Source organism: Patella vulgata, chromosome 9 (assembly GCF_932274485.2).
Source record: "Patella vulgata chromosome 9, xgPatVulg1.2, whole genome shotgun sequence".
NCBI lineage: Eukaryota > Metazoa > Mollusca > Gastropoda > Patellidae > Patella > Patella vulgata.
The window spans coordinates 21,121,391-21,134,026 of NC_065887.2; the positions used below are offsets into that span (position 1 = coordinate 21,121,391).

General features: G+C 36.7%; 1 long non-coding RNA gene across 1 annotated transcript; it reads right to left on the bottom strand.

Annotated features, from left to right (window-relative positions):
* Positions 1 to 1,861: 1,861 nt before the first annotated feature.
* On the bottom strand, positions 1,862 to 10,321 carry LOC130014308 (uncharacterized). Its single transcript, XR_008789262.1, has 5 exons — positions 10,051 to 10,321; positions 4,703 to 4,925; positions 4,481 to 4,560; positions 3,464 to 3,511; positions 1,862 to 2,532 (listed from the first exon to the last, which is right to left on the bottom strand). It is a non-coding gene; the product is annotated as an uncharacterized LOC130014308 (long non-coding RNA).
* Positions 10,322 to 12,636: the final 2,315 nt, after the last annotated feature.

The window sequence follows — 12,636 nt, forward strand, 5'->3', positions numbered from 1 at the left end:
ATTGAAATAAAATTGAACCATGTGTTTAGTCCCGAAATAACCTAGTTTGTGTCGAGTGGACGTTAAACCCCATTTCTCTCTCTTTCTCTCTCTCTCTCTCGCCACTGTTGCCCTGTCAATTATGAATACTTGACTTTCATTTTTCGAAACATAATATTGACCTTTTGAGGTGGAGAAATTGGGCGAGGTTTAGCGTCTCGGCTTAATATTTAATCATTTATTTAGAGATAAATATATGATACATTTTTTATTTCAACAGTTATGTGTACAATTTGAGAGTGGAGGATTTCACCCGTGTGCACCGCGATCATGATGGCATTTTATTTTTACTATACGGCATTTGAAAACATTCAACATTCCAAGTTTGAGCTACTAGTACTACACCATTCATTATTTTAGTCGATCGGCCAATGCCTAGAGTCAACAGACTTTATTTAAAATTTGAATGTTGAGATAAAACTGATTTTGTGTTCAACAGTCGATATAATGGCGTGGATCACGGTGGCTATGTGGGTAAGACGCTGGCTCTCTTGCCTGGAAGTCGGGTGTTCGATCCCTGCATTGGCCGAGAAAATTCATCCAGATTTTCCGGCGTGATTCCCCCCTTGTCAGGGATGCAGAACGAAGGGCCTGACAAGGACAGTTGTCTAGTCTTTCGGATGGAACGAAAAACCGAGGTCCCGTGTACACATTGGCGTGCACGTAAAAGATCCCTTGACAGTTAGAATTCGATATGAGTAGGCCGTAGTGCCACTGTCGGGGCAAAATTTCCCTGTAGTGCCGCTGCTCGGGCAAAATTTTCCTCATAGCACACTGTATGGCGTATGCCCGTCTTCATTAACCCAGTTCGGAGCAGAACAGTAGGACGTTTAACCCAATTTCATTTCATTGCGTCTCGTGTTTTAATGACTCAACTGTGGAACCACGACGGAAATCTGGATTAACTTTCTCGTTCAATGCAGGGATCGAACACTCGACCTCAAAGCTAGCGAGCCAGCGTCTAACCCACTTAGCCACCGTGATTCGCGACAGCGTCGAGTTGTTCTAATGGATAATTCAAGCATGATTAAATGGACAATAAACCCCCAATAAATACGAAACAGGAACGTGTTTATCGATATTGTAGCTCAAATATTTGGGGATTTTCTTCGGAACTATTAAGGGAACATTTTTACACCCATTTTAAAAAGTCGTTATTTAGCCACGTGCTTGCGTTCAGTTTTCAAAATATTCTCAATCGATTTAGACCGTCTTGGTTTTCCTGCAAATTTCAAATGCTTGAGTCTCGAGTTGCTGGTAAATGAATTATGAAAGACGTTTGAAAATGTTGTGATAGTTATGTGTGCAGAATTTCGTGAAGATATTTGGCAATAAAGATTCGAGTTCAGGAAGATCATTGAGCACAAAAATGAAACAAAAAGTACACGGTAATATTTCTACGTAGTAATTCGCCTTGATAATTTAGAGGGGATTTGTTGCCCATTCGACCACACTTTTCGACAAATCAAAATCTAGGAAATATTCTAATTTGTGCTACAATTGTGTTTAAATGAGTGATTGTTTTCCATATAAATTGTGTTTTTTTTAATTTGCTCAATCGCTAAATGCCACGCAAAGAATATAGGTATTTACATGATACTAAAATAACTGAATTAGATTATTATTTCCTATCTAGGAAATATTCTAATTTGTGCTACAATTGTGTTTAAATGAGTGATTGTTTTCCATATAAATTGTGTTTTTTTTAATTTGCTCAATCGCTAAATGCCACGCAAAGAATATAGGTATTTACATGATACTAAAATAACTGAATTAGATTATTATTTCCTATTTATTGACAACAGTAAAATACAACACGTGCTTGTAATTAAATCAGTTTATTTACGTAAGTTTCTCAGAAAATATCGAATTAGTATAAAATTTACACGGCACCATCCACAAATGACAACAAACTTACAGACTTTCTGTTCAAAGAAAAATTGAGGATTATTTTTCTTATCATAAATTATTTGGGATATTCCTTGAATAAAATATTGTACAAGTAAATCAAGAATATGTTCTCTTCTGAGGCACAGCTAGCTATTCATACAGGCTCATGTGGCTATCCGTATAGACAAACGTGTAGATTTCTTATATAGACAAAGAGAGACATAAGACCTTCATTAGCACAATCAGTGCAGGAAAGTAGGATGTTACTCCCCATTTCATTTCAAAATACATATCTTTTACATATAGGCACAAAAGGTGTAGGTAACTTCATAAATAATATCCAAAATAGCCAAGTCTGGAAGGTGTACACTTATAGATGATATGCCAGGTTGAATTATTTAAAGGCAAAATAGTAATGGTAAATTGTATGGTTCCAGTTTTATAGAAAAGAAAATGAATACCCCAAAAGAGTCAGTAATAACAGAGTAACCAGTTTTCAGCGTTGAACTAAGTACCGGTACAGAAATAAAATTGTATCAGTTTACAACAAATAAAAAGCGGTGATGGCGACAGCTAAAACTGAAGCAATCCCAAGTCGGGTACCTGAAAGAACAAGAAAATCAAATCATTATACCGATTTTAAGAGTGCTTTCAACCCGTGTTCAACCTTAAATGGAGGTTGTAAGGGCGTAATAAATTCATTTTAGTCAGATAAGATATATTCGGATGTTTTAATTTTTCAATTTTCTATGACGATGGTTGTATCATAAACCGAATTGTTTCCACCACAATTTCTTCATTAAAAGAATAATGAACCAGCGGCTGTCAGGCAAGATACGACCACATTTTGCAAGAGATAGATAGAGAACAAGCTAAAGACAAAAGAGATTTTCCGTACAATCAGGGGCCATAATCCAAAAAATTGACATTGACTGGGACCTTTGGGATATAAAGATAAAATTTTAAATTTCATCAAAATCAGATAAAAACTGTGACCTCTAGAGGGTCCACAGCCTTGGTATTACATATCTTTACACTATTTGTGTACAAGGAGCGGCCATTTTGTCTGGCAGTTTTGAACCAACTTTCACGAAATTCTAACTCAACCGAAATTTTGGTGTAACGGTGATATATTCGAAGATTATTTTTTAAATCGGATAAAAATCGTGGCCGCTAGTGGGACCACCAACTAAAACGCGATTTTTCGTACAATCAGGGGTCATAATTCAGGAAGTTACGATCCGAAATGAGCGAATATCAAAAGGAACCAAGATCTTTAGGTTATAAACCGGCATGTCAAAATTGTGACCTCTGGAGTGTCCCAAAACTAAAAACGTGATTTTTCGTACAATCAGGTGCCATAATCCATGAAGTTATTGTCCAATACATACCAATTTCGAAAGGAATCGAGATCTGTGGGAGATAGAGTTATATTTCAAGTTTCGTCAAAATCGGATAAAACTTGTGACTGACAGGAGCGACGACAATAATATACGTCCACATGAAAATGTGGGCATAGAAAAATAAGGCTTACCTGAACTACCACTACCGGGAGTTGTTATTGGGACATTCGCACTGGACACTGAAAAATTAGACAATATATGATAATTCTATTTTCATAACTTTTGTAAAGTAAACATTTGAGTAATTATTTGAATTAGCGTTTGTTACAAAAATATTCTTATATAATTGCCGAATTTTATACGTAACTCATTAAAAGTATTATTTCATTGGATGAATAATATCCGTAACGATGTAAAGGAATTTTGATTTGTTTTCCAAGAGATACGCACCAGTATTTTATTCCGTTTGTTTTATCTCAAGAACCAGCAAAAATAAACATAAAGCCTTTGTGTTTTTTTCATAATTGGGATAATAATGATGTACCAAACTTACATCATTTACACATTCAGAACTGGACATATAAATTTACAATGGTTTGATATACACGTTAGAATTCGATAAACTGAAACAAAATGTATAGCTTTCGTGCTCAGATCATTGAAACGTTGTAGTAAGTCAGAGTTAATGATTATAAAAAATGTTTCAAAACTTGTTTTGAGTGTTCGTCGACGTATAAAGATTGACACTTACTGAAATTTTCAACGAAACATGGTCTACTTAATATTCTTGTTTAACAATGCTGCGATTAATATGGAACCGTATTTAGTAATTTACAGTGTTTTGTCCCTCCCCATGTCATGTGAGGGGTACAAGCTACTGAAACTGATTTTGTTATGGTCACCTCAGAGTAGTTAATGCATAATTTCCAAGAGAAACCTTGGGGAATAATTCGTTGCAATGGAGGGGGAACTATCAGATTAAATAATATAATACAGACATTCATGGTATACTTCTATTATTGGTATTATAAAACATATACATTTATATTTCCATCAACCATCAAGCGAATTATTGAAATAGCATTATACCATATGGTATAGCTAGTGCCTGATTGACCTTGTTTGTTTCCCCATTCCTCCTTTCTCTCTCATTTTTGCTTAAACATTAAGTAGTCTTATAAAACTCAAACATTTACATTCATACTTACTGGTAGATCCGGACATAAATGCTAATGCTTGCGATTCGTGGTTCATCCAGTAGGTATTTTTATTCTGTGCAATAGTAGCACTGAAATATAACAAGAAAATTAACGTGGAACAGGCCATGTTTCACGTAATATGTATGTTCTACATCCAATGTTATGTATAACCTATGATGAATACAGTGGTAGGGCCCATTAGTATTTGTATAAACATTGGTATTTTCTTACCTGAAAGTAATCTGCCCCATATCAGTAGATGGTGCTGTCCATATTACAGTTGATGTTGGTTTGTCTGTTGGAGAGGAATGGGTCCATGAATCCCCAGCAGCAGGACATTGGATTGTTTTGGTGTTGACCGATGGAGTACTAAACGTTCCAATTGGTGTCGTTGCACCAGATTGTCTAGCTTGAAGTAAAAGTCCTTGGTGATTACCGCCTCCCGAGATCGTGACTAAACCATGAAAAAAAAAGTTTAGGTTTGGAACATTTTTAGTTCTACAGAAAAAGCCAATATTGAAATAGAACCGAATTCGCATGTCATTCTAATATTGAAATAGAATTGTAATTGTATAGATCCGACTATTCTGTTACAAAGGAAGTCCCAAACGTTTCCCACCTAAGTATCTTCCGATTTGCATGCACTAGTACAACTACTTCTCCGCCTTTCCATAGTTAGTCACGTGATCGTGATGCTAAAATCTCTTCAACTACAGTGGTGACCTCATCATTCGTTTCGAATCTGAGATCGCCGAGGACGTATTTGAATTGCTAGAAGGAGAAAGGTTAGAGGGGGCTAGATCTGGAGAATATGCTGGATGAGGGAGGATCTTGAAGCCACAGTCACATGTATATAGCGCTGACTGCTACTTGGGTGGTGTGACTGTGAACTGGATCATTGTTCTGAATCATTAAATGTCTTGGCAGATTTATTTGCATATTAATTCTTTATTAAGGCTAAATTCGCTGAATAGAAACATTTGTTGAAATTATTAAAGACTTAATTATTTTCATAAATGTTCCGAAATAGGATTTGCAACAAATTATTACTCTTCATACAGAACTTTGAATTGCTTATAACCGCGTCTGGTGTTGACCGAGAAAGTTCATCGGGATTTTCCGGCGCGGTTTCTCCTTGTCAGTGGTGCAGAACGGAGGGCCTGAATAGTCATTGGGGTCACATGGGGTGGGACGATGTCAGGTGTACACATTGATGTGCACGTAATTCGATATAAGAGACGGTCGTAGCGCCGCTATCCGGGCAAAATTTCCCTCATAGCACACTGCATGGCTTCATTGGCCCAGTCTGAGCAGAACAGTAGGGTGTTCATTTTCATTTTAATTGCTCATCATGTGGGGGGGGGGGGGGGGTAGGAAAAATGCGACCGACTGATGCACATGTCCCTAACAGCTAGAATTTTTCTTCTTGAAATTAATGATAGCATTATATTGTATTAATTAATATCTCTAGCAAGTTAGTGGGTTCACATATTTGTATTTCAATCAGTTAGCGAGTGAGTGACAGATGGACACATAAAAAGGGTTATACAGCCAAAACATAGCTGGTTGTATGTGTCAATAAAATACCACGAGATTACACGTGCTGGGAAATTTACTAATTACATCATTTAGCTAAAGTAACCAATCATAATCAGTAATTGCACAGGTTTAGGGTCATGAGTAGCTTACTCTGTGCGGCGTGATATCCAGGAGTCCTATAAAAGAAATCATAATAAACTTTTAAAACAGATTTTTATTAGATTCCGGAGAGATTACCATCTGAGTGCAATTTCTATCAGAAGACTCGCCCAGCGAGTCTGGCTGGATAAGGTTTGAGAGAATGACTTTATTCCATTATGCATTGTATCCATATGTAAGCAGCTATGGTATATAAAATGTAAAAGCGAACTGTTGCATTTTTATTCCTGGTAAGACAAACGTCTTAAGAAAACAGTAAAAAGTAAATACACAAAGTGAAGCAGAAGCAAATACAGCGCTAGAGACTAATTCTAGACGATCACAAGGCTACTAAGATATGTAGTAAGAAAAGATGCATGGGTCGTACGTAGGATGTGGCGACCGGTTTAGAATCACCCGCTCTCAACGTCTGACAGAAGACCCATGGTGCTACATAATACGAGTGACGCAGTCAGGGACCGAGCACCACAGATGATTAGTTTTCTAAGGACCAGTAGCTGATCTGGAAGCTGGGAATAGGGGGTGGGTAGGTTCCAAATCTAGGGCGCCATCCACAATCACTGAAATGAAATGGAGTTTAACGTCCTACTGTTCTGCTCCTAACCTGGGCTAATGAAGACGAGCACACAAATTTATGTCATATAATATGATGATTGTTATTGATTTTGTTATTAAATTTATGTGAATGGGGCAGTGGCTATAACATTGAGCAACCTTAGAAAATTTTGAAAAATTAAATCAATATCCTGGCATTTGAGGTCATTGCTGGCAGCAAATTCTTGTGAACAAGAGAACCAGAAAGAGGAGTCAATGGGTCAGAATCTCGAAATCTGCCCCTGTCAATTCCGCCTGTTTTGCAAGAGTTATCAGAACATTTGTACAGTCTGACGCCCCACGACCCAAGCACCAGCGGTACTAACTGGGCAGTTCACTATAACCGTGAATATGATAGTGCTGAGGCAGTATAAAACCACAGAGGAGCGGAAGAATGATGTCATAATGGAATCTAGCGGCGCAGGCGTGAAAAAATTTCAGATATGTAACTGACCTTTGAATTTTTTGGGACTGAGTCTGAAAAATTTTAGTCAATGTCATGAAAAATGGGATCAAATTCTCCTTAACGAGAGGATAAGAAATGGGGCAGAATCTTGAGGCCCGTCAGTCAATTTCGCCTGTTTTTTTGAGGGCAGAAATAACAATTCTAGTCTGTCGACCCACTCACTAATGGTACTACCATCTGGGCGATTCACTGTAGCTGTGAATATGATAGTGGTGAGATTTAGAAGTTGAAGAATAATGACATAATATATGGAATTGAGAGCCGTAGGCGCGAATTTTTTTTAGATAATGTAACTGAGCTTTTAATTTTGGGGGACTGGGTCCGAGGGGACTTTGTCTCACAGGGGCGCTTACTTGATCTCTGAAATGCCATTTACTGGACTTTGGGTCTGGGGAATGGTTTTGCAGAATTCTGATGGTCAGAAAATACTTACAACATGAGTAAAATACGTTTTAATTTCTACGGGATTAAATATGTAACAAGTAAAAATTCGAAAGTGCAATAGATTGCCTTAAAGGACAATATTGGTGTCAGTCATTATCACATATGTGATAGAAATGAAATGAAATGAAATGGGGTTTAACGTCCTACTGTTCTGCGCCTAACCTGGGCTAATGAAGACGGACATACGCCATACAGTGTGTTATGAGGGAAATATCGAATTCCAAATGCCAAGGGATCTTTTACGTGCACGCCAATGTGTACACGATACCTCGGTTTTCCGTCCCATCCGAACGACTAGACAGCTGTCCTTGTCAGGCCCTCCATCCTGCATCACTGACAAGGGGGGAAACCACGCCGGAAAATCTGAATGAACTTTCTCGGCCAATGCCGGGATCGAACACCCGACCTCCAGGCCAGCGAGCCACCGTCTTACCCACTTAGCCACGTGATCCCCATATGTGATAGAACGTGATAGACCTAATTAAACACGTTCCAAATATAATTTTAACACAGAGATCATTGCTACGATAGCTGAGTAATAAAGGTTTCCTGAATCGGAAGTGACGAACGCCAAAGGAAAACACGAGGCATCCCTCTATATAACTGACTGAAGTGACGAGTGATAACAGATACATGGGCGAATTTCTGCTTATTAATAATTCCTTCCAAGACCAAAAGTTGTTGTGTGAGACTGTGAGAGGATATCTGACAATTCATAAAAAGAATTGACTGCCACTAGATAAGAGAACACGAAAGAAAAACAGAAAAAGTCCGTGCATTACCATGTTTTTATAAGGTATAGAATGAATATAAACAAGGGAATGTACGGACTATTTCTATTTTTCTCGTGTTCTCTTATCTAATGACATTCAATTACTTTATTGAATTGTCAGGTATCCTCTATAACAACTTTTTGTCTTCGAAGGAATTATTAGTGAGCAGAAATTTGGCCGTGTATCTGTTATCACTCGTCACATCAGTTAGTTATAGAGAGGCATATGACTCATGTTTTCGTTTGGCGTTCGTCACTTCCGATTCAGGAAACCTGCATTACTCAGCTATCGTAGCCATGATCTCTGTGTTAAAATTACATTTGGAATGTGTTTAACCAGCTCTATCACATATGTGATAATGACTGGCACCAATATTGTCCTTTAACATTTCATAATTTACAGATTTTTTACGTATTTCTGAAACAAACTATGCTTCAAATAACTTCTTACCAACTGTTCGACTAATGTTATTCGTATAACAATCAATAATATAATTTAAGTTATCAAAACCTTCGTAACAAGCTCTCAATTTCTTAGACCAACATACTCATAACAGGGATTTTTTTTTTCAAACATGAAAAGTTGACAAGGTTATTTTATACTATACCGTTGCAATTTAGGTGCACGCATTGTTTACCTCTGAGACCGACTATGTGACTTAAGAAATTTAGGTGCACGTATATTAAAGTAGCTAAGTCTCTAACTCAATATCATCCAAAGTCTTCCACATTGAAAACACGAATTATTTGTTAATTTAAATCAACATTGCTGTTATAATCTTACAGAGAAAAGATGGGCTTCTGATATCCAATATTTAAGACAAAATAAACATTTTACCATTGGTACACGAATCATGTACCATAATGCGTTTCAGCGTCATTTGTAACAAGGGACTTGAAGAACAAGGCTAGACATATTCAACAAGTCATGTCAAACGGTGAAGCCATATTCTTATCCGTAGTGCATGCGCAATAAATACTATCGCTGTAGACTGGCAAAACCAGACGCTAGGGATTGCTTTTCGACTGAAACTTCTGGCGTATTTCGCCGAACATAACTGATAAGAAATTACAGTACAAACTGAAACCGTTTATATACATTCATATTACATTATTATATGCGTTGCAACCCATTTGTGTCAATTTCTAGGTCACAAATATTAGCGATTTAGCTCCTTTAAGTATTTGTGATTTTTCCCTTCATTCTGGCATTGTTTACCTCATTAATTAATTTCGCCAGTCGCCGATGCATAATTTTGAGACCGATTGCAGTGACTGTACGTATTTTGAGACCGACTATTTTTCTCCCAGGTGGGAAATTATTTTTTAGACCAACTCACAACAGAATAAGTTGACAAGGTTATTTTATACTAAAGTTTTAGATGATTAGCGTAACGTATCGCAATTTAGGTGCACGGATTTACGCAAATAGATAAAAAATTTGGGATTTTTCCTTCTATTTTGGCATTGTTTGTATACCTCATTAATTCAGTGAGCACTTATTTTGAGATCGACTGCACTAATTTTGCGACCGACTGACTATTTTTTTCGCTGGGCCCCACATTTACGCCCCTGAGTATACCAAAGGGTGACTCGAATTTTTACCTGTTATTTGTTGATTAGGTTGATATGTAGTTGTTGAAACCGTAATGGAGTACGGTGATGTTAATGTTTGTGGTGAAATTCCAGTGTGTCCTGGCTCCATACTAACACAAGCTCCAGGTGGAGCTCCTCTACCATAGGAATAAACTCCACTAACTGCTCCCACTAAAACCAAACATTTCAATAGACTGGAATTCATTTTTGTTAGAATCTGGTGTAATGAAGCTTCTCTGTTTGTATGGTAAGTAAAAGTGACTGAATTTATGGACGTTTATGGAGTTAAAATGTTGAGTGTCGGTAATTATGTATATCCGCAATATCATCGTTGTGTAAAAATCTTAACCGACTATAAGAAATCAACCGATACGCGAGCAATATTATTATTAATTGTAATTTACATTAATGAGCGCGTCGTCAAATAGTGGTATGTCATGCAATAATAATTTTACCTTGTGAACCTATACAATCTTTACGAAATTCTAACTCAAACTTTATTGATATGTAACGGTCATATATTTTAACGTTTTTTTTTTTAAAATGGAACTTCTAGTTAACCCACAAGCTAAAACTGTGTTTTTTCGAACAATTAGGGGCCATCATCCAGGACGTTACGTTCGGATATGCGCGATTACCAAGATCTTTGTGATATAAATATAAATTTAAAGTTTCATCAAAATTGTGGCATCTAGAGTGTCCACAACCTTGATATACCACATATTTGCACAATTTGCGTACGAGGGGTGGCAGTTTTGTCCAGCAGTTTTGGTCCGTTTTCACGAAATTTGAACTCCGCCATCATTAGGGTGCAACGGTGATATATTCAAACGTACCCAATCATTAAGTACATTCATGGGTATTTTATACTTTAACACTTGTTCTACGAACCTTGTAAAAGTAAAATGAAACTACTGCTAGTATCATGTTCTTGCCTAACGCAAATATTTCAGAGATATTATTTGTACTAAACCAAAAGATGCCGCTCCTAATGGTACAGTTAATGATAAAGCAATTTAAAAAATAAAACGAACGTTTTAATATTACTGCTATTCAGAATCGTCAACAATAGATTTTTTACAGCTGTAATAGTTGATAGATGTGTAGGGAATTGCACGTGCGATGTCTATTTATAGTATCATAGACTCTACCGCTGAATATTATCATAGTGCGTAGTAAGCGAGAAACCACTTCGAGATTAGCCACTGAAGCGTGTGCATTCGCCGTGTCGAGACCAACTTTCTGCACGGAAACTTTTGTGTGCACGGATCACCCTAGATATGGCTGAACTTATTTCCACGCTTGACAACCTAAGTTGGTTTATGTCATCGCCAATCCCAATAACACACCAGATCAACCCAAGTAATTACTTTATCAGATTGCGGATACTGTGTAAATACTAATAATACATTCTTAGAATTCTAAACGCCTACGTAAACGTCAAATATTGTGTAAAGACTAAATACGGGTACTAGTTTATATTATATTAAAATGTATTATAAAATAATACACCGATTTTGTATTAAATAACTCGCAATATTGATTTTTCTATACGTTAGCAACAGGACGCTTCTTTGTCGAAGTCAGATATTAATACACTTTACTATTTCCCTTACAATAGGATGCAGGCATTTCCGCCCTAACGGATGTACATCATCAATGAATCATGTGCTCCATAATTTATTTTATATGCAATTCCCTGTTTATTCTTCTATTAATGATGGGATTATGAAAGCCCAGTATTTTACACTAAAGGCCAAATTATTAAAGTTTATTTCAGATCACACACAATAAGGAGTACTCCTATCGAAAATCTTTATGATTAAGAAATTGTTAAATCGCTCAATCATAACGAATGTTAAGGCCAAGCTCCGATTAGTCTTAACGGACTGCCCACCGCCACATGAATATTTAATAGTCTCGGCACAGGCATACGGAATACCCATTTCTATCCATGAACATTGGCCTCAATATGGTATTTAACATAGTGTTTTGTAGTTGAATCATAAAAAAAATGATTACTTGCCTCCCGGTGCTTTAATTTTTGACTCAATCTCGATTTGTTTTATTTTATATGTAAGTTTGGAGTAAATTGCATTGATCCGACTATATTCCGCTATTGTTCATTCGTCTGTTATATTATGTTATATTATTTAATTACTTGAAATTTGACAAGTCATTTAGAAACCGGATGTTACTGAATTTAGATTGTTATCTACCTAAAGTGGCTGCAGTCCTAGATAGATACTTGAACTTCGTAAGAAATTGTCTTGTCATACCTAAGAAATTTATTTATGGGTCTATAAAGATATTCCTTCGGGGTTAATAAGTCACCAATTCATCCTCAACATTATATTAAGAGGAGTTAAAGTAACGGTGTGTAATCTGAATTTCAGTAGGAAAATATGAAATTTCTGACGGCTTACTCCACGCTAAAATGTACTAAGATTGGTTATTTAACATTTGATTAATTAAGAAAGTAAAAATCATAGTGTCGGCGCAATATTATTCCCGGCTTTGCTTTAATCGAATTCATAACAGCCCTTTCGTACGATTTCGCGAATACGTTAAAATGAGGTCATTAGGCCTTATTTT